This window comes from Peromyscus maniculatus, chromosome 22 (assembly GCF_049852395.1).
Source record: "Peromyscus maniculatus bairdii isolate BWxNUB_F1_BW_parent chromosome 22, HU_Pman_BW_mat_3.1, whole genome shotgun sequence".
NCBI lineage: Eukaryota > Metazoa > Chordata > Mammalia > Rodentia > Cricetidae > Peromyscus > Peromyscus maniculatus.
Window position 1 is genome coordinate 52,555,883 of NC_134873.1, and position 21,876 is coordinate 52,577,758.

The 21,876-nt window shown below is 52.3% G+C and overlaps 1 long non-coding RNA gene across 1 annotated transcript; it reads right to left on the reverse strand.

Annotated features, from left to right (window-relative positions):
* Nucleotides 1–2,402: 2,402 nt before the first annotated feature.
* LOC121825073 (uncharacterized) lies at nucleotides 2,403–10,214 on the reverse strand. Its single transcript, XR_013047052.1, has 3 exons — nucleotides 9,972–10,214; nucleotides 9,565–9,690; nucleotides 2,403–4,362 (listed from the first exon to the last, which is right to left on the reverse strand). It is a non-coding gene; the product is annotated as an uncharacterized LOC121825073 (long non-coding RNA).
* Between the last annotated feature and the right edge of the window lie 11,662 nt (nucleotides 10,215–21,876).

The window sequence follows — 21,876 nt, forward strand, 5'->3', positions numbered from 1 at the left end:
AGACTAAGTCAGATGGACAAAGGAAGAGAAGGAAGAAGACATTGTGGGTTAAGGAAAAGCATAAAAGAAACCAAGCATATGGAGACAGCACCCACCCTCACCCCCCAACACACACATTGAATGTCTACTAGGGGGTTGGGAGATCCGTGGAAGTGTAAACCGGTCTCTCAGGGGAAAAAACGCTGTGGGTAAAGAGACATGAAGGTGTGTCCTCTTTGACCCAGTGTTTTTATTTCTAGAAATTGTATCCAAAAGATATAATCAGGCACATGCACAGAGGTATACAACGGGACATGGCCTGAACACCCCTCACTAGGGCTGGTGGGATCCATCCTAGCACATTCTACAAGAAAATGCTATGTAGTTTCGAAAGTAAATAAATACCACGGCTGTCCCTCTTGGTCCTGTGGCTAACAGCTGCGTTGACGAAGCGTGAGGGAAGTCTATGAAGAGAAAGGCGGGGGTGGAGGGAAGTCACTGGGGCCCCTGGGTGGTTCTAGGGGAGACAGGGAGGTCAGGCAGAGGTTGGGCATGCAGAAGAGAAGGGAGACTCAGGTCCAAACGGCTCTGACCTGGGGGAGGGGGGTGGCGTGCTCTGGCCCTGGGACAGCTGGGGCCCTGGCACCGGCTCCAGGCTCCGGGTTTAAAGAGCTTTAAAAGCTTATTAAAAAGGTTCCTTAGACATCAAATGGCTCTTAAAAATCAATATTTTGATGATTTGAGTACAAGGGAACCAGAAACATATGGATCGAATTGCCCTCAAATTATACACACTTTAAAAAATGTGTTGGTCTTTAGCAGGCTCCCAATATTTGAAAAACAGACAGGCACACTGTCCTCATCTCCAGACAGAGGTCACCTTGAAGAGTCTGCAGAGGAGGTCCGTGGGAGCTGGCAGGCTTGAGTGGGGGGAGGCATGGTAACTCCTCTAGGGTGCAGGGATGGGGCACCAAGGAGCAACTGCGTACGTGGGTATCCAAAGGGGTTTGCGGCCGTGGCTCTGCTTTTCCCATAAGACAGGTAGGCTCTGAGAGCCGAGTTCAGAAGTCACAGTTTTCACCTTAAATCCCAGATCTACAGAAGCCCGAGGCAGGAGGAACAGAGGTGTGTCTGGAATCTCAAGGAGAGCTGTCTCTCACACCAGCGTGGGGTGACTCAATCCAAACCAATGCCTGTTTGCTGCATCCGCTCCGTCCTCCGTCCCAGCACCAAATCTTGCCTTGGGAGACGAGGCAGAGTCCATGGGATTACGAGACAGTCTGGTGGGGATGCCGGCCAGGGGGCTTCAGACTTCATTTTGGGCAAAGAGCTCCTGTCGTCCGGTTTGCGGGGGTGGTAGCTGGGTCGGGAGTGGGGCACTCTGCCTTTGGAACTCTGTCCCTGGAGCCCAGAGGAGGAGATGAGGCACACCTGGAGGCCTGGGCCTGAGGTCGGAACAACTCTGGGTTAGCTGCATGGAGGGAGAAGATGAGAGATGACCGCCCTGGAAGGGAGGAACATAGATCTCAGTCAGGCCTGGATCTGTCCTTGGCTACCCCATCTCCCTGGCTAGACCCACCGGTGGGCTGGGATGTGCCCTTCTCCCTGGACCTCCGAGCCTCTGCTCCGTCCATCAGAGAACATGCCGACCTTGCAATGTCCATTTCTCTCTCAACACAGGGCCACCTAATGCATTCCAGGCCCCCAGGCAGCTCTCCCCAGGGCCTCACAGCCCCCCTGCTGTCCCATTAGGTATGCCTCAAATGCTCCTGTCATTCAGAATTGGTGTGTGATGATTCTACCTAGATGGGCAGGCTCACGGGCCGGGCTCAAGGTTTGAGTCTCTGTCCACGCTTCACAGTCACTACACAGTCTGAGGAGGGAAGGAAAGGGAGGAGCTATGATGAGAAACTGAGGTGAGGGTGTCCTGGGCAAGGACTCAAAGGAGATGTTGGATGGTGCAGACCTGTGGGACGCAACAGGCTCCTATGGTGGCCACTGGCCTTAGGGGAGACATTAGGGGAGTCGAGGGAGATAATAGAGTCGTTCCAGCCCTCTCCCTGCACTTTCTTCAGGGAATTCTGATGACAGGCCTCACGCCTGAATGGGGTGAGGAGGATTGGTGAAAGATGGGGTGGGGCGGGGTGTTCTCTGGGATCTGGGTAGCGTGCAAACAAGAGGACATCCAAAATGCTATCGGGTGCCTCAGAGAAGGGCTGAGAGTTGGTGAGTGATTCCTGGGGACCGTGGCCACTTTGCCTGCACGAGCTGGTGTGTGGCATTTAAAAAAAAAAAAAAATAAGTGCAGAGGAAAACAACAATCGGGAACTTACAAGTGTCCTCTTCACACAATGTCAGGAAGGGGGACAGGAAGCGCTCGGTGCCCGCCTCGAGTCGCCTCTCCCTGTCAGTCAGCACTCACCTCTGGAGATCCTACCATGGAAAAGAAATAAGGGCCTGACTTGGACTAGACAGGGCCTGGAATATGACAGCCCTGGAGAAAGAGCTACCTCTGTACACATGGCTGCTTGGTCAGGGTGCCCGGGCCTGTTCCCAGGGGTTCCCCGATGTGTCTCTGAGCCGAGGCTGGGCCTGGCCCTCTTTAGATCTGGGATGGCCCTCCATACCTGCCTCTGCTCTGACGTCTAAGCCACACCACCACACACCAAACAAAGCCATCCCCTCTGAAGCTTGGTGCAAGCTCCCCACTTCCCCTGATAGCAAGGGCTAATTGCGTTCTCCCACAGTGACACGGTGGGGGAATCTGGGGGTCACGCGAAGCTCAAACTTAGCAGGGGTGCATTCCGTGCCCTGCCCCTTTTCCTACCTCTCCCCAGCACACTGATGTCTGGTGTCAGACTTCTCCAAAACCACATCCCTAACATCCAATGGGATGGGGAGCCAAAGCTGATAAATCCTCCTCTTCCTCTTGATTCCTGTCTGTCGTTTGCCACTGAGTCGAAAGGATCATAATCCTGGGATCTATCCTTGACATTGACTCGGTCCTCATCCCCTCAGTGAGTTCATCACAAGCCTCCTCTATTCCCTCTATAATCTGTCCCTGCATCTTCCCACAATCCCTAACTTTTTTGTCTGTTTGTTTTTTGGAGACAGGGTTTCTCTGTGTAGCCCTGGCTGTCCTGGATCTCACTCTAGATACAGGCTGGCCTCAAACTCACAGAGATCTGCTTGCCTCTGCCTCCCGAGTGCTGGGATCTGCCTTATTGTTCATTTACTTATGTATTTTGGATTACAGCCTGCCACTGAACCTGGAGCTTCCTCATCCGTCTTGACTGGCCAGAGAACCCCAGGGATGGGATTACCATGGCTAGCTTTGACATGGGTGCCCAGGGGTTAAACTCAGCGATTCATTCCTATGCCGTAAGCGCTTTACCAACAAAACTGTCTTCCTGGCTCTCACTTTTTATATTTTTGATTCAGAATCTCAACTAAGTTGCTCAGACTGGCCTTGAATTCACTCTGTAGCCCACATGGGTCTTGAAAGTGTGATATTCCTGCTCGGGACTCCCTGGTAGCTGGGATTACAGGCCTCTACCACCATGCCTGAATGACTTCGGTCATGTCTTCCTTCCCACCAGCGTTTGCTGCTCTTTCCAGGAGAGCGGCCTGTCTAAAACTCGAGGCCTCTTCTCCTTTCCCTCAAGGCCCTGGCAGGCCTTGACTAGCCTGTGTATCCCTGGCTTCTGAGGCAGAACTTGACTTCTGTGAGCTGGTCCCATGCTTCTTCTGGCCTCCTCTCTGGGCCTACCCTGGCCCACCCACTGATTCGGGCCCGGGGGACTTCTTATAAGCCCGGCATCTCCATTCTCACTACCTCTGTGACTTTGCACATGCTGGTCCCCCTCCCCCCCAGCCTCCACCCATCCTGGCCAACCCCTCTCTAGACCAGGCCTAGGGTGTCCCTGACATCCCCACCACCTGGAGGGTCACACTCTGCATTAGCCCTCTTCCGCTACATCGCTTCTTTAACTTCCTCCCAAAAGGTTAGCTGTCTGTGAGGGAGGGCCTTTGTCCATCCAACAAAGGAGGCAATGGATGCTTCCCAACCCTTGCCATCGGCCATGCCCTTAAGACTTCTTTTGTGGTCCCAGTCAGTGTCATCCTCTGGCAGGCCTTGTTGCCAGGCATCTGGCCCTGTAACACACAACCCAGTCGTGAATTTGGGTTATTGTTGTTGTTTCATTCATTTATTTTTGGGTGTGGCTAGGTGCCCATGCCACAACATTCATGGCGGTCAGTCAGAGGACAAAGTTGTGTTGCTGGATCTCTCCTCTACCTTCTTCTCATGGGTTCCAGAGACTGGTCTTGGGTTGCCAGGTTTACACAGCAATCTCCATTTCCTGATAAGTCATCTCACTGGCCCTTTAAAAAAAAAAAATTTAGGTTGTTTTGGGTAAAACCAGGCTTGTCAGGAAGGCTCAGGGAGTCTCTTTGTCCCTAAGTACAGAAACTAGGGTTCCCTGACAGTGAGTCCCTCAAGGGGTTAGCTTTGGGCCAGGCACAAGGAGAGACTCCACATGGCTGTGGGAAGAGATCAGACCAAAAAAACAGTCCCCACAGCTTCACTGTGGATCAAGCCGGCCGGCCCCTGCACACATGGTCCCCTGGCCCCTTCTGCATCCTGGGTTTTCTTCAGTGTCCCTTCTCCCACTCTGCCTGCCGGCTTTCGGAGGCTCCAATGCTGTCACTGTCCCAGTGGATGCTTGGTGGAGCCAGAGGGACTCTGTGCGTGTGTGCTGGCACCGAGGGGCTCTGAGGGGGTTGGAAACAAAGGCCCAGAGTGAGATCCAGGGCACAGCTGAACTGCCCTGAACTCGCCTTTTTTTGTTTTCAAGGAAATGCATAATCCAAGAACCACCCACGGCCCTGGCGGCCCAGCTAAGCAGGGCTGGAATGCACTGCCTTTCCCGTTAGTAATTGTTTTTTCTAGTTCGCCTGCCTGTAACCCTTCCCCTGCCGCTCCCAGCTCCCCAGCTGCTGGGGCCTGGCTCTGACTCAGCCTTCCTCAGAGGTCCACCGGGATGGATGGACCCCTAGGCCAACTCCCTGAGGCATCTCCAACTCTGTCCCACTTGTCCAGATGTCACCAGTGGGTTGGAGGACAAACTGGGGCCTGCAGTATTATTCTTCCCCTACTCAGCCAGGCACTAGAGGGGACCCAGGCTGGAGAACGACAAAAGACAGGGTAGACCCGGAGGGGCCCAAGAATGTCTGTGGCAGGGTCTGTACATCTTAAAGCAGCTCCTTTGTGACTGTGAATGGAGTCACTCTGAGTCAGCGATAGAATAGAGGGTGGGGGAACTCTCTGGTGTGTGTCTGAGTGTGTCCGTGGGTGCTGCGGCCATGTGCTCATGTCAATGTGCTGAGAGGAAAGAACAGTACTGCTCCGGGGTTAACTTAGAACCTCTCTATCCACCTACCGGTGCCAGCGTCCCTTTGAGCCTTCACTCCAAGAGGAGGCAGCACCCTCTGCCCTCAGCAGCTTCCCCCTCACAAACACAAGGGCAGAACAGAGTCCCGGAGCTTGGCGTTAGCTAAGCTGTGCATTTGCAGTCCCAGAGGGTACCAGGTCAGGTGCTGAACCTATCTATGCCCACCTCCCCCCATCCGGTTCCCGCCCCAGCCAGCCCTTCGGCTCCAAGCTGGAGACCTCCTGTTGCGTTCTCTGAGGTGGGTGTGGGAGTAAGAAGAACTGGGTGTTGATTGTTGCGCCCTCCAATCCAGCCTCCCTTGGAGCATGAACTGCTTGCGTCTCATCCTCAGTAGACCTGGCCTCTGGCCAAGGAGGGACGCTAGAGTGGACTCGGGCCCCCATCTCTCCTGAAGATGGGAAGGCCTGGCCCTTCAAAAAGAGGTGCTGAGAACCATGGTCGAGCTACTGGGGAGGCTGGGAGATGGGGGGCCTATGCTGACAAAGACCATGTCTTGGATTGGGTCTCAGGCCTTAGGGTTCATGCTGGCTAGTAGTGTCCTGGGCAGCTGGCAAGACCAACAGAGCCAAGATGCCGCCCGCCGTTCCAGCCTGGCCACCGAACATTTGGTGCAAATCAAAGGCCTTTTCCAGCCAGGACAGGAATGCTGCCGAGCGGGATTTGGGACCAGGCCTGGCAGGGCTAACACGGCCCTAATTGAGGCCGCTTTTAGACTTTCAATTATAAGCAATATTTTCCCAAGCTTCCTAAATTGACCGTGGAGACCCGCTGGTGTTAGTGCCTGTGCTGTGGACAGAAAGGGGGTGGGGTGGGGCGGGGTGGGGGTGGGGGGACGGCTGTTAAAGCGTTGGGAGCAGGTTTATTTTAGTAAGTGCTTTGAGGGGAGAATGCTCACACAAAGCAGGGACTGAAGTCATGTCTCTGGGGGGAACGGGCATGAGTTTAGAGACAGAGAGAGGCCTGCAGGCATGATCAGCCACATGGGTGGAACATACGCGTAGACAAACACCTGTGGAGAAACACACAGTTCAGACAGTGGCGTGAACGCCAGGCTGGAAATCCCTCCCAAGCACCTGGAAGCTTCAGAAAGGAAAACAGGGTTGGTGGCTCCGCCCACTCCTCACCTTCGCCTCTCCCATCCCTCTAGGCCTCTGCGGCCTCCCCAAGGCCTGCTTCCGGGGCTCCAGCCAAAGTGCAGTCAGCTCCCAGCTGGGTGTTTCTGCTTGTGGTACAGCCTCAGGGAGGCTCAGCTGTCTAGAAAGGAACACCCAGCCTCTGCGGGGAAGAGGAGTCAGCCTGCTGCACCCCAGCTGAAATCTTGAGGCACCTTCCTTGTGACATACCCACAGTGGTCTGAGAAGCAGAGGCAGAGCCCAGAGGTGCCTCTGGAAAAAAGCCTCCAGGGAGCAAGCTTCCCTCAGCATGGAACTGCCTACCTTCCAGCTGGCCTCCCAGAGCAGGCTGTGGGGATTCCAGAGCGGGCCTGGTGTCAGGCCTGTCTTTCCAGGACTGTCCCCTCTGCCTTGGGAACATGTGATGCCTTTGCTAACACTGAACAGTCAATGCTGGGCCCAGAAGCTAAGAGTGAATACACAGACAGGGGTGAACCCCCCAAACCTTGGCTCTGTCCCTGTCATCCATAGTCCATGCCTGTCCAACCCAGGGGGACACCAGAACCCCTTTCCTAGTGTCCACCAGGGAGTCCAGGAATGGTCACAGGTAGGGCCTCTGAGAGGGATGGGGACCGGAGACAAGCTTGCCTGCTCCAACCTCTTGTCAAGAGCGCTCTGGGACCAGGACAGAGTGAGATATGGGGAAGCCGGTGGCCAGATCAAGACCTTTCAGCCAGGGCTGGGACAGAAGGAACCTTGGTGGCTGTTACAGGCCGTTGCTATTGTCCTTATCTGGGTCTCCTTGTTCTTACACCACCACGTCCTCAACGGCCTCTGGAGTCAAGGGGCCCTGTTGTTCTCTCCCCAAACAGACGGTTACGGTTTCCGTTGTTTGGGGAGGGGGCTGGGGGTGGGTGGGTGGTGGCCAGGAGGGGGGCTGTCTGCTTAATTAATCATTTTGGGCCACCCTGGGAAACTCATTAAACCACCTCAGGCTGCAAGCCGGAACCCTGTCCTCAAAGTTAGAACATTCTAGCTTGCTATATTAGAGTCCCCTTTTCCTTTCCATTCAGACACATATGTGGGCAGGAGAGGTGTGTGTGTGTGTGTGTGTGTGTGTGTGTGTGTAGCAAGCGTGCCCTGTATCTACTCTTCTCTGTGTGTTTTTGTTTCCTAGAGTCTGCAAGGAACTTCCCCTGATTCTTCTTAATTACCAGTGGAGAAGAAATTCAAGATGCCTAGGGCAAAGGTCAAACTCCACCTGTTTTCCTTGCACTTCATTTTCTGGCAGTTCCCACAATAGTGCAGATAAGTAAAAGATTAAGGCAATCTTTTCTAATTAAAGTAATTAAAAAAACGGGGGGAGGGGGAGGAGTGTGATTGCACCCTTTCATCTGAAAGGGAAAATATTGACTCATGTAACTGTAGGCCCTTAAAAGCCTTCAGGAGGTCTGTTTGGACAAACGGATGCTCCCCCTGGCCCCCACCAGCCTGCTCTCCTCCGGTGTGCATGTATACACACACACACACACACACACAGACACACACACACATACACACACACACACACACACAGACACACACAGACAGACACACACACACAAACACACACATACAAACACACACAGACACACACACACACACACACAGACACACATTCATACACACACACTCACAGGCTGGTTTATGGAGCTAGGGACAATCTAACAGGACCACCTTGAAAACGAGGCAGGAAGGAGGGAACCTAAGGACACTTTTAGCCTGCCTCCTGCCAAGCACCGTGGGACGGTTTCTGGAGCCCTTGGCACTTGGGTTTGACCGTGGTGGGGTTTTCCTTTGTTGGTGTGTTATTTTGTTTGTTTGTTTTTGTTTTAATGAAGCCGGGTCTCCATGTATAGACCGGCTTCGAACTTCCCATGTCATCAAGGCCGACCTGGCCTTCAACTCCTTATCCTCACGCCTCAGCCTCTGAAGCGCCGAGTCTTTAGGCATGACTCTGGCTCTGCCTGTGATGTTCCGCCATTGCTCTTTCTAGGGCGGTGACCCACAGGCCCTTGGCCTGCCTCTGACCACTCCGTCCCCTGTAAACTCTTCCCTCTGACTTGGATTGGGTGGAGAGCTCACCAGGGAGGTTGGTCAGTCTTGGGTACCGGCTTCCCATCTTCCCGGGCTACGGCCCGGCAGACAGCTCTTCCATTGGCCTTTTGTCTAAGCCCGTGTGCCTGACAAACAAACCCTTGACCAGTGACAGAGGGCGTGTGTGTGGCACAGGCTTCCTGCCAAATGGGCAAAATCCAGCAGCAGTCCTTTGGTCCTAGCCCCCAAACCAAGCGTGTGGTGTGTTTCCTCGTGAGTTTCCAGAGGCAAAATAATGCCTCCGTTTTCTGATGCGTGATGCTGAATGGCGCAGTTGAAACTTCTCCCTAGATGGGCTTCTCTAGTGAGGTGTGGCGGTGGAGACCGAGGCAGCCTCCTACAGGAGGGAGGGGCTTTGAGGAGTGGGAGATGTGACCAGGAGATGGTAGCACCCAGACCAAGAGCCTGGGGTCTCCCCTGCTAGGGGATGCTTGAGAGCCAGGAAGATCCCCAGGTCCACAGAACATGACAAGAAAGCCCCAAGAGTGCCCCAGCTCACTTGTTCCCTAACAAGGGCCTGGCTACCTCTGCCTGTCCCAGGGCCAAGCTGGACAGTAGCATCCTTAGCCTGATCCAGGGCTGCCACCCCTTGTAAGATTACCTGCACAGAGCCCGCGGGGGTAGATCGTGTCTACAGTGGAGCCATCCATCCAGGAAGGACTGAGCAAGTGGGGGTGTGTGTGTGTGCTGGGGGCTGGGTGTGGAACTCCTTATGTTGTGAGCTCAGTGTCAACAGCCCTGTCTTTGGACTCTGAACTCAAACACCCCTCTTCCTTGACCTTCCCAGACCAGTTAGGGCCTCCAGAAGGGCAGATCCCATTCTGTCATTTCTCCGGCTGATCAGCAGCCACAGCACCCCTGTCCCCCCAGGGAACAGACTCTACCTGCGGACCTAAAGGAGAGAGGTACCTCACATGGCAGGCTTGAGTAGGGCATGACCTCACCCCCTGAAACATCTTCTGGGTCCCAACAACACAGGGCTCCTGCAGACCTGTGTTCACAGGTGTCCCCTACAAAAAAAAAAAAAGGCAACACATTACAGGGTGCTTAGATGCCCTGAAGCCCATGCCTAGAGCCCACGGGGGAAGCTTTTATCTTCTCCTGCAATGCAACGCCTGGGGAACCCTGGCTGCTTTCCAAGGCCAGTGTTATCACGGCTCCACTAGGCCCCTCTGCTCCAAAGCGGCCTCAGCCTGAAGCATCAGGGCGCTGGCAGCGCCGCCCTGGTCTCCTTCAGCTGGACTCAGGGAATTGTGTCGGATCCAACCTACGCCTTTGCTGATTAACTTACTCAATGGAAACTGTCCCTTGGGGAACTGGAATCCTTGCTGCCAAAAGAAATTCTCCCTCTGGACCAGCTTTTCTAATCTCCCTTTTTCTGCGTTCTGTTTTCCTCCCCCACTCCCGGCCTCTTTCCTTCTAGCATCCCAATCAGCTTTTACCTTTCTTCTTCCCTCCTACTGAGACCCAAACAAATCTGGTAAACAAACTGGCAGGCCACTCTCTTAAAGAGATAGCTCATGGCTGTTGTGGCTCAGGGCTGCAAAGGATGAGTGGGGAGGCGGGTTAGGAGGTGGTCCATCACTTAGGAGACTGGGAGAAAGGAGAAGCTAGCCTAAAGCAGTCCAGAAAACTGCCCTAGGATCTACCTGCCATTTACCATACCTCATGGAAATGAGGGGCCAGGAAGGAAGTAGTGCCGGGGGATCACAGTAACAGACTCCTCTGGGAGGGATTGACGGTTCCGATTTAAACATCTAGACAGTTGTTTCTTTTGTCCCTGTGGTCAGATTTCTTCTTTTGTAGTATGACTTGTAAAATGTATTTTTATATGTCCCTCCTCCCCTGTCACCGGACCAAGTGAACACGGCTATGAAATGATAGAGGATTAAGGATACCGATGTCTCAGTCCTAGAGCGGTCACACCACGTTTTCCCAGCTGTGAACTGTAGGACCTCTGGACTTCATCTGCAACTGTTTCTATGTTGCAGGTATAGTGATTGAAGTCACCATGGGGGTCAGCGTGTGTGTGTGTGTGTGTGTGTGTGTGCGCGCGCGCGCGCACGTGTTTGCTTGTATGCTGGGCCACTGCATTGAGAAGCCTCTACCCCCAAACAAGGACCCTTCATAGACCAAGTGTGTGCACTCCTCACCCCCACCCGAGTCATCTGAATGGGAAATTGGTGGCGACAGAGGGCAGGCTGCTTCATTCGATTCCCAGAGAATGGGACAGGCGACAGGCCAGGTCTTGGAGTCTCCTGGGGGATCCTGCACAGGCCACTTGCTCAGATTCTGCAGGCCCATTGGCTGCTCCAGGACCAGACCAAGATCCCAGGAGTGAAGTCTGGGAGAGTTGTTTCTGCCGCTCCCCTTATGGGGGCAAAGCTACCTCTGCCCTTTCTTGCCTCAGCTTCAAGTGCCCATAGCTCTTAACCTGAGCCCCTAGTGAGCCAAAGGACTTCGAACCAAGGTGGCTTTTCCCCTTTAAGAGAGTACAGAGCTTTTCTCACTCCCGCTTGGAAGCAGGCAGGAAAAAAATTCTCCTGGTGGGCAGGATTACGTGATTACTCAACTTTCCCAAAACAGACCTGAAGGCTTGGGTCTAAAACGAGCTTTTGTGTGAGCCTTTCCCCATGATTTGTGACAGATGTGTCAGCCCAGCTCACCCTCTTCCTTCCCTCTGCTACATCCGCAGCTCGCTGCCACCTTCATTCAGGTCGCTGAGATTTCCAGGGACTCCGTTGTTGTCAGGGAAGATAAGCCTGCCGCTGTTCTAAAGGCTCTCTGGCTTGGTGGGGGAACGTAGCTCTGGGTCTGCTTCGGGCAGCTCTTCTCAATCCCACCAAGAGTAACTCTTGCAGCCATTGGAAGAATGGTAGAATGGCGGGTGTGGCCCGCATAGGCCTTAGCCGGTCTGGCCCCTTCCGGTAGTCTCTCTTCCGCGCCAGATCCCGGACCCAGCTTCCTCGTGGCCCTCTGTCACCTGGATCTGTCCTGCAGCTCCAGCCTACAAGCGAGCCTGTATTTTGTAGAAAGCAAAACCCTAAACACCAGCCACACGGCCCTGGCTGCTGTGCTGGGACAGTCTGAGGATGTCACTGTGGCTAGACCCAGGGTTTGGCTTTAAGCCAGGAAGACGTGTTCCAGAATTCCCAGCAGCCCTCCTGCACACAGAAGTTCCCTGTAGAGTAGCCACATCCTCACAGCTGGTGTCTCTGCAGGGGACCTTCTCCTTGCAGAAGCTGGTGGCAGGGAAATGAATTTTAAATAAATCATTCTTTCAATAATGCCCGGGACCCTTACAGCCAGCATGGTCTTCTTAGACATTCGCCATCTCAGAAATTCCCTAGGATCTGACCTAGGGAATGGATGGAGAGAAGAGCCTGCCAGTATAGCCATGTGGCAGGCCCTGCAGACTGCCTGGCCAGGTTCCCCTGAGCTGTGAGATCCCAGACCATTTGCAGAAACCAGAAGCCTGAGCCCGGAGCAGATTCCAGAATACAAGAGACTCACAGGCTGAGTTCGGGTCATCTGAAACCTCTGCTGGTGTTAGCCTCTCTGAAGAGTACAATAGTTATCACAGGTACAGGATATCATTAACTATCAGAGCTAGGGCTGCGGGTAGAGCACTTACCTAGTGTGCACAAGGCCACGGGTTCAATCCCCAACACTGCAAAACAAAACGGAATGCCAAGGCTGGACAGAAATCTGTATGTCTCCTAACCCTGGTCCCTGAGAATCACCTGGGGTGGGGGTGGGGGGCTCTGATTTGGTGGGAATGAGACCTGAGGATTTGAATTTCCAGGAAGTTCTCGAATGATGCTGAAGGGGGCGTGCTTTGGGAAGTGCAGCTGTGGGCTGGAGAGATGGTCCAGCTGTGACAGGCTAAGCTCGCAATCAAAAAACGGGAGAGAAGACAGTGTAATGTATCAAACCGTCTCTTTAAAGGTGCCGAAACCACGGCCCAGGGGTGTTGTGGAAACGAGGGATCGTTCAGTTCAGTGGGGTCACCGGGACTAGGCTGTAGAACTGAACGTAAAGGTCTCACACAGCTTGGGCTGGTAGAGTTCTGACACCAGCTCTTCCTGCTGGCTGCCATGGCCCGTTGGGCACTGTCTAGAGCCAGCTGTGACTTGGAAAAATGGGTGTGTACCCCCCACCCAGCACCCAGTTGGTGCTAGAAATGAAAGCGGCATGTTTTGGCATATCCTGGCCTCCAGGTTGAAAACTGTTTATTTGGACAATTAAGAACATGGCTTCAGCTGAACCACAAAATTCGACGGAAACCTTTATCTCGGGTGGCGCAGTCTTGGCTCCCTCCCCTGCCTTGGTGGGGCTGTGGTGGGCAGCGTGGGTCTGGGAAGGGCACTAGCGGCTCTGGCCTTCTCTCTGCTTCCAGGAGATCAATCAGGTGTATAGGGCCAAGTCTTCTTAGTTACCCTTGGCGTTGGGGACAGGGTGGGGATGGGGGTACTGGGAAGGGCCCCAAGCTTTTTCATCAGGGACCCTAAAACCTCTGGAGTCCCTGGAGGTGAGTGTGGGGCTGCTTCTGAAATTGACTATAAGATCAGTAATGGCGGAACCATCTTGTCTCTTCCAGAGATCTTGTCTCAAGCCGTCCCCCTTCCTGCCTCCAACCAAGATATGGGCAGACTCACACCCACCAGCCCCCCAACATTCCCAATACCTAATTTCTCCTTCAGTCTCTCTGTCTGTCTGGGCTTCCTGGGGCCTCCACCACATGGAGGAGTTCACGGGTAGATAAGGAAGCTATTTGATTACAGTTCTAGAATTTGAAGCGGCTCTCATAGCAGGAGAGGCCCGAGGCCCCAGGATCTCAACGCCCACTGGGGATTATGGTTGGGAATCAAAGACAATAGCCTTCTGGTCACCCCACTCCCACGAACTCCCAATCAAAGCCAACAAAACAAACACCAGGGAGTTGAAAAGATCCGTTCTGAGAAGTTGCTTCTGTTGACTAAACATTGGTTCAGTCACCCCACCAAAATGGAGGCCACGGGGGGGGGGGGGGGGCTCTCAAGAGGGGCCGTGGGCTGTGAGGGAAAGGAGACAGGCCTGGAAAGAGCAACGGCCAGAGCTCCACCAGAAGGAAGGGCAGCGGGCGGCTGAGGGCAAGCCTGCCTTGGCCTCCTGCTGAGTGGCCCGATGGACTTGGAGAGAAAAACCAAAGTCAAGCATACCACCCCCACCCCACCCCACCCCCAGCCCCTGCCCAGGTCCCAACCCTACAGCTGTGAGCAGAGCGGGCCCACCCTGGCCCCAGCTGGTCAAGGTTAGTTTGATGGAGACTAGTCTCCTGACTGTTACTGGGGGCTGACCACTCTGCTTCCTCCCTTCTGGAACAGAGCAATCCGTTTGCAGGGCTCTCTTACGACTCGTAGAATGTGTTTGCAGAATCTTCGATTTTAAAGTCGTGCGTCTTATTCTGTCTCTGCGTGACTCATATTTGTCAACCTCGTCTCCCTGGCAACACGCACGATGAAAACTTCTTAGGGCAGGAACCCAGTCTCCTGCCAATCACAAGACCCACCTGGGTCTCCCTTGTGGCTGATGAGTGGTTGGGAGTGGTTGGGGCTTTGACCGTTTTTTTTTTTTTCCCTGTTGATCTTTATTCCAGGGGTGTGTGTCAGAGAAGGGGGAGAGGACCCTGGAACACAGCTGGGCACTTTTTATCTGCTTCAGTGGCTGCATTGGAACCCTACCTCCCATCTGCCTGAGGATGGGGCATGAGGGTTAAGGGCCTGGGAGGTGGGAGATGTCTCCCTTGGGTACTTCCTTCTCATGTTGCTCAGTGATCAGTGGGGTGGGAGGTAACCCAGCAAATGGAGTGTAGGGTGGGAATACATAGACCTGTAACCCACCCCTCCCCCACCTGTTTCTCTTTCCCAGCTCCTTGCTCAATTTTTTGTTTGTTTGTTTGTTTGTTTTGAGACAGGGTTCCTCTGTGTAACAGCCCTAAATGTCCCGGAACTCGCTCTGTAGACCAGGCTGGCCTCGAACTCACAGATCCGCCTGCCTCTGCCTCCTGAGTGCTGGGATCAAAGGCGTGCACCACCACTGCGTACCTGGTGCTCCATTTTTAAAGTAAGAAGTAGCAGCAAGGAAAATAATAACTGTGACGGTGTGAGTGCCAGAGATGGTACGTGGGGACGGCGGTGGGGACAGCCGAGAGACGTTTGGTGGCCCAGGGAGGTGAAAATGAAGCAACAGAATGAAGAATTCTGCATTGTTTCAAAGCTGGTCAATTATTTCCAGACTTATATAGATTCCTGAAGACCACGTGGTCAAGGAATTGGGAGCGAAGCTTAAGCCACATGCACACAAGCCTGGGAGAAGATGACGGCAGCCCCCAAGCCCGCAAGGCCAGCGGCTCAAGGGAGGGAATCCTCTTGTCTCTCTTCTTCTCAGCCTCCAGGATCCAGCCTCATCCCTATCGTGGAGTCCATCCCTCCGAGAAAGGAGACAAAGGGTCAGGAGTAGAGGAATGATACAAAGAATTCTCTCCTTGCTCTCTGTCCTGTGAGCATCCCCTCACCATATGCTCCCTACCCAGGGAGACAGTCTCCTAAGCCCACACTTTGGGGAAGAGGCCAGAGTGCTGGTCAGTCGGTCCTAAGAACTCATCTGGTCTCTAGAGGGAGCACCAGGCCCCAGACCCTGAGCTAGGCTCGCCACTCATACCTCATCCCCCACACACACAACCCTTTTAAGGTGGGAATTATCCTTCCTCGTTTACAGAAGAGGAAAAGATCTCAGGCCAGGGCAGGCTGTTCAAACCACAGGGTTCTTAAATGGCAGAGCTGGGAACTGGCATCAAAGTCCTTTGTTACCCAACCCGGCCATGATTCGCTCCAGGGGGCAGGGCCTGCCCCCTCAGAGTCCCTGTCCAGGGCAGGCCAGGGCAGACGCGCTGTCGCCAGGCCTGGCCTCTCTCTGCGGCGGCAACGCGGGCTGCTGTGACCCTGGCTCTGAAGGCTGTCATGCATCCTGCAGGCCATTCGTTCCTCTGAGAGCTGAGCCCAGAGGCTAATCATCTGGGCAGGCCTGACTCCTCACCAGAGGTGTGAACATGCCTGGGTGCTGGGCTGGAATGAGGCTGCTTTAATGGACAAGTCGGAATCCGTTTGTGAGCAGTAAATTGCCCCAGTCCCCAGGGCCAGTTTCCATCATAAATCTAAACTATTTGACTCTGCGGATTCCCAGCACTAAAGCCATCCCTGGGACAACAGGACGGCTTAGGGGGCCCTGTGGGGGGCTAGGGCCAGCCCCGACAGAAGCCACAAGTACTCAGCGGCTCCTGCCTTCTTAGCCCTACCATGCTTAGCCCAAAGTTCCTTGTGGGAACTGCCACCAGTATGAACACCGGGACCATTTCTCCGCTTGCTGCCCCTCTCTCAAGACTCATTTTGTTGCCGCCTTGTGGGTCTGCTCACCGGGCTTCCTCCTGAGGCTGTGGTTTGCACCCAGGGATTCCGAGGTCTCCCTAGGTATGACTTCCCAGCTGTGTCTGTTAAGTATCGACTTCTTCCCATCATCCCTCTGTAAGCTGCTCCACCAGGCGGCTCCACAGGAATCTCGAGTCCGCCTGTCCAACTTGAACTCAACTCTTCCAGCCCCGCCTCACCAGTAGGCCCAAAGGCCTATTTGAAATTACCTTTGGCTCCTTCATCTCTTACCCACCAGGTGGGTCCAGGTCCTGACCTCCCAGAGGTCACGTCTCCATTTTTTTCCCCCTGTCTCTCCTCCCCCTGTCTCTCCTCCGTGAAATCAAAGTATTGGGGCATTTATGGAAAGATCTTCCTATTAGCGCCTTCCAGGTGATGCAACATGCGGTCTTGAGTGCTTATCCCAAAAGCTGGGCTCAAAGTGAGTTGTTTCCCAACATAAACACTCTGGATGGCTCCTCAAATGCTCCAGAGCCTCACTAATACTCCACAGCCCTCCCTGGACCTGGCTCCCAAGTCTGGTTAGTTCTCCCTTGCTTCTTAGAAGTCACATTACAGCTACTCTAGACCAGCATTTCTCAACCTATGGGTTGTGACCCCCTGAGGGGGTTGTTGAATGACCCCTTTACATGGGTCGCGGATCAGATATTTGCATTATGATGCACAGTAGTAGCAAAATTGCAGTTAGGAAGAAGCGGCCAAAACAGTGTTCCGGTTGGGGGTCAGCACAGCCTGAGGAACTGTATTAAAGGGTCGCAGGATTAGGGAGGGTGAGAACCGCTCCTCTAGACGGAGCTGGCACTGACCATCCCATCCCTTCCCTCTGTCCAAGGCCCAGCCAGACATCACACACCCGACCCAAAGGCTGGTTAGGAGCATAGATGTATGTCATCGGTCCCAGTTTGTGAATCAGGAAACTGGGCTTCAGAGAGATGGAGGCCATAGATCCAGCCAGATTCTGGATTAGGCAGTTGGCCTCCAGTCTGGTACCTTTAACAAGTCTTGCTGTGCATCCTCAAGGGCTTTTCTCTTATGAGGTCTTTGGAAGAAAGAGTTAGGATCACGGACTGCCCGGTGCACGAGCCAGCCAGACCACAGCCTGGGAAGCACAACCTTGCTCCTCTGTAGACTTTGGAGAACTGTTCGGAAGCCTGGGCTTCAGGGGAGCCGAAGAGGAAGTGTCAGGACTTTCCTGAGACCGACGAGATAAAGATTCGTCCTGACACCTAGGCCAAACCAACCTTGCTCCTCCGAGTTCCCATCGTCACATTCCTGTTGACGTGAGCGGCGGCTGGTTGGACTGGCTACGTTTTGCCAAATTTTGGCACTGGGTAGAGTTTTGTCTTCATTCCTCCCCTGTTTATCTGCCTGTTGCGCACTTTTTCCGAATCTTGTAGCCTACGCCCGGGTCACTCATTTTATCTCAAAAAAGCAATGCTTCATTCTGAAAACTGGAATCACAGAGCACAGGCCTTAATCCTTCCAGATGAAAATGAGTGGTGGGAATTTTAGACATCAGATTTTAGTATTTTAGAATACAGGTTGGAAAATTTGCAAGCCTGCCTGCCTTTCTTTCTTCCTTCCTTCCTTCCTTCCCTCTCTTTCTTTCTTCCTTCCCCCTCTTTCTTTCTGTGGCACTGGAGATTGAGCCTAGGACCTCACGATTGCTAGACAAGCACTTTACTTCTTAGAAATATCACCCGCCAGCCACCTCCTCCTTTTTTATTTTATTTTATTTTATTTTATTTTATTTTAACAAGGTCTTATTAAGGTGCCCAGGCTAGCCTTGAATTTGCTCTGTAGCCAAAGGTGGCTTTGAGCTTTGGGTCCTCCTGCCTCAGTTTCATGAGTAGCCAGGATGGTGGCTGTTTATTTTTCAGTTTATTGTTATCATGTCACATACCCCCATTCCTTCTTTCTGACTCCAGGTCTCACACGGTTTACTTCAGTCCCCTTAACCAAAGGGTCTTCCCTGACTAGTTCCAGTCATACCGGTCACTCATGTCCCTCCTGTCTTCCCCGCTCAGGACTCCCGCGGCCTTTGCATAGTGACATGCTTTAGTGCCACGGTGAGTCCTGCACCTGTCTTCCCATGCATGTCTTGGTTGTGTCTTCATATTACTTGTGTCCAGAGGTCAAAGGCTGCATTGAACATCCAGAGAGGTTGTTGCTAGTTTACCTTTCTGTTCCTGTAATAAAGCATGCCGACCTGCCGGGCAGTGGTGGCCCTTGCCTTTAATCCTAGCCCTCAGGAGGCAGAGCCAGGCAGATCTCTGTGAGTTCAAGACCAGCCTGGTCTATAGAGCAAGATTCAGGGCAGGCACCAAAACTATACAGAGAAACCCTGTCTCAAATAAACCAAAATAATAATAATAATAATAATAATAATAATAATAATAATAGTAATAATAATAAATAAAATAAAAATAAAGCACACTGACCAAAGGCAACTTGGGGAGGAAAGCATTTATTTACCTTACACTTCCAGATCACAGTCCATCATCATGGAGGAAGGTCAGAGCAAGAACTCAAGCCAGGACCTGGATGCAGGAACCACAGAGGGATGCTGCTTATTAGCTTGTTCCCTGGCTCATGCTCAGCTAACTTTTTAATACAGCCCACGACCACCAGCCTAGGGATGGGACTGACCAGTGTGCTAGTCTCTCCCACATTATTCATGAATGAGCATCCAAGAAAATGCTCTCAAGCATGCCCACAGGCCAGTCTGATAGAGGCAATTCTTTAACTGGGGTTGACTCATTCCAGGTTACTCTAAGTTTGTTTAAGTTAACAATAAAAAACTAACCAGGACAAGAACCACTGTCTGCTTTGAAAAGGCATTTTGGCCTCTGTGGTCTTTTTTTTTATTATTATTATTACTATTTTATACATATATGTAGTGTTTTGCCTACATATATGTCTGTGTACACGTACATGCCTGATATCTGCAGAGGCCTGAAGAGGGTATCCAATCACGTGAAACTCGACTTAGAGACAATTGTGAGCCGGGTGCTGAGAATTGAACCCAGATCCTCTGGAAAAGCAGCCAGTGCTCTTGGCCGCTGAGCTGTCTCTCCAGCCCTTCTGTGGGTTCTTAAAGGTCTTTCTGTTCTGAGATGAACCGAGTCTTAGACCGTCCTCTCCTTCCTGCCTAGGGACCTATTTAAGTGTTGGGTACAAGGTAGATTCTCATGAAAGATTTACTGTACCGTCTTCTTCCCTCTGGAATCAAACAGACGTGGTCACTGAGAGCCTGGTGACAATGCCCTTGTCGTCCAAGACCTTCTCACAAAGAAGCAAGGGACTTTCAGAGACTCAGACATCAGTATTTTCCTTTCTTCCTCCCTCCCTTCCTTCTTTTAGATTTTTTTATTTTATTTATCTATGTATACGTTTTATGTGAATATTTGTCTTGTGTGTGCATGTTCCAGAGGAAGCTAGAAGACGGTGTCAGAAGTCCTGGAACTGTAGTTAACCAAGAGTTGTGATCCTCCTTGTAGCTGCTGGGAATGGAACTAAGGTCCTCTGGAAGAGCAGCTAGTGCCCTTAGCCTCTGAACCATCTCTTTAACCCAGCATCGCTGTTTTCTAGGCTAACCTATTTTGGTTAGCTAGAATGGACTCTTTAGAGCCTGCTTTGGCCTGGCCGGCTTTGTATTCTTCTTGGTCCAGTCTTAGGGCAGTCTCCTGGTTTGGGCTGGAAAACACAGCTAGCCCTTCATAAACTGACTCAACATCCAGCTTGGACTCAACCCCAACCCCTCCCCAGCTCAGGGCTGCCAGTCCCTAGGACCACAAAGGTCCCAGCTCTTCTCAGGAAGAGTCATTGTTGACCTAGGATTGCCAGACCAGAAATTCTGCAAAATGCGAACGCAAGCACTTTCAAGCTGCAGCTTCGTATTTTCAGTCCCCACGGCCTCTTTCCGCCCAACACAGTAATGTCCAGATGGAAGGAATTCATCTCAGCGGGAACATGTGTTTCCCTCTGTGACTTCTCCCAGGACCCAGGTCAACAGCCGCAAAGAAACTGCCTGGAACCAGGCTAACACAGGGAAGCAGAGCATTCGAGACAAGAGCCAGAGCAGAGCATTCTAACCATGGAGCCTGAACCTTTAATCCCAGGACTCCTAGAAAATGTGGCTTGTTCAGGAGCCTCATCCTAGATAAATCTAGGGGAAACATTTGGCCTGGCTTTGAATCTGCATTGTGGTCTGGGGGTTCCAAAGCTCTTAGGACTGGAAGGAGATAGCATCCATATTCCCAGCATTCACCTCAGGGACTTCCTGTGAGCCTTCCTCTTTCTCCTTTATGCTTTGAGCCACAGGATAAAATGATGGAGGTGTGACCGGACATGTGGGTGGAAACAATAACTCCCCTAAGTTATTTTCCTGAGACCCCCCCCCCTAAAATTTTGCATCTTGCCAGACATAGTTATTTCTCCCTCATCACATTGAGTCCATCCAAGATAGGCCTCCCTGACCTTTCCCCAAGCACATCCTCCCCCTACACAACATGGTCCCTCCGCCTTCCCTTCCCTCCTTGTCCTGGAGGACTCACAGCTCTCCTTTGAGCTCTTGACTCTTGGTGACTGGACTATAATGTAGCATCAATCCACATTCAACATTGTGATGCCGTCTGTTGTTTCATGTGTTTATAAAGCGTCATTTGAGCCAGACGGCAGTGGCACATGCCTTTAATCCCAGCACTTGGGAGGCAGAGGCAAGTGGAGCTTTATGAGTTCGAGGTCAGCCTGATCTACAGAGCAAATTCCAGGACAGCCAGAGAAACTCTATCTCGAAAAACCAAAATTAAAAAAATAAAGTGTCATTTGACAAAATTACAATTTAGAACTCTTAGCTGTTTTATTGTCCACCCTAGAATCAACAACACTTCATTCTATAAAATGAAAAAAATAAAGATGTCTCACAAACAGGGAAGGGCTGGAGAAAGCAAAAACAAGAACACAATGTAGACCAGCCGCTTCTTTGACCTTGAGACAGGGTTTCTCACCTTGAGCCTCCTGGAGACAGGGTTTCTCACCTTGAGTCTCCTGAAGACAGGGTTTCTCACCTGAGCCTCCTGGAGACAGGGTTTCTCACCCTGAGCCTCCTGGAGACAGGGTTTCTCACCTGAGCCTCCTGGAGACAGGGTTTCTCACCTGAGCCTCCTGGAGACAGGGTTTCTCACCGGAGCCTCCTGGAGACAGGGTTTCTCACCGGAGCCTCCTGCATCAGCATCCCCAGTGAAGGATTACATTTGCACACTACCCGCACCGGGGTGATTGGTGATTGGTGATTTCAAAGATTCTTATCTTGAAAGGCGGGCACAGCAAGACAGAGCAATAGAAACTGAGCTGTCTGGGGTGTCTTTTTTTTTTTTTTTTTTCCCCAAGTAAGAATTCAGGCAGAGGGAAACTTCATTTTTATGCCAGTTGTTTGGGAAATCTATCATCTCTCCTGGTTTCTTGGAAGGTCAGATAACAGTTTCAGTTTGACTTTCAGCACAAGCAACTCCATTTTGATTTTTGGTCTAGGGTATCGGACATAATGTAGCATTAAAAAAAAAACCAATGGCCTTCTTCAACTTTTATTTGATAATATGTACATCTTCTGTTCCCAGACACTTTTTTTTTCCCCTTCAAGACACGGTTTCTCTGTGTAGCCCTGGCTGTCCTGGAACTCACTCTGTAGACCAGGTTGGCCTCAAATTCAGAGTTTTGCCTGCCTCTGCC